This window comes from Morone saxatilis, unplaced genomic scaffold (assembly GCF_004916995.1).
Source record: "Morone saxatilis isolate NCDOM2014 unplaced genomic scaffold, NCSU_SB_2.0 Contig1, whole genome shotgun sequence".
NCBI classification, from domain to species: Eukaryota; Metazoa; Chordata; class Actinopteri; family Moronidae; genus Morone; species Morone saxatilis.
In genome coordinates, this window is record NW_023339651.1 from 11261985 (window position 1) to 11262315 (window position 331).

A 331-nucleotide genomic window follows, 5' to 3' on the forward strand; every position below is an offset into this window, starting at 1 on the left:
ACACAGCCATCTGATCCATTGTTATTCTAAAAATAGTGATCATAGCAGCTTTAAATTAGTGGTGTTTACATTTTAAAGCAGACACGCAGCACATCTTTCATTTATTCATGTCAAGTGTGTTTATGTTTGTATGTGTTTAAGCTCTGGCATTTAAGGGCCTTCAAAGTCCAATCAGGACCTTGCTGTAGCCTACAGGCCTTGTGTCTCCCTGCCCTGAGTCCCTGGGGTGCCAGCTAGTCCTTGCCCCAGGAAGGTTGTCGTCATAGCAACCACGCCATCAGCGGGGAGAAAATAAATCGCACTGACAAAGATGACACCGCTAAAAAACTCA

At 44.4% G+C, this 331-nt stretch overlaps 1 protein-coding gene across 1 annotated transcript in view; it reads right to left on the reverse strand.

The window, feature by feature from the left end:
• Nucleotides 1–331, reverse strand: part of rundc3ab (RUN domain containing 3Ab) — a gene marked incomplete in the record, with an annotated part of 10880 nt that overhangs the window by 9956 nt on the left and 593 nt on the right.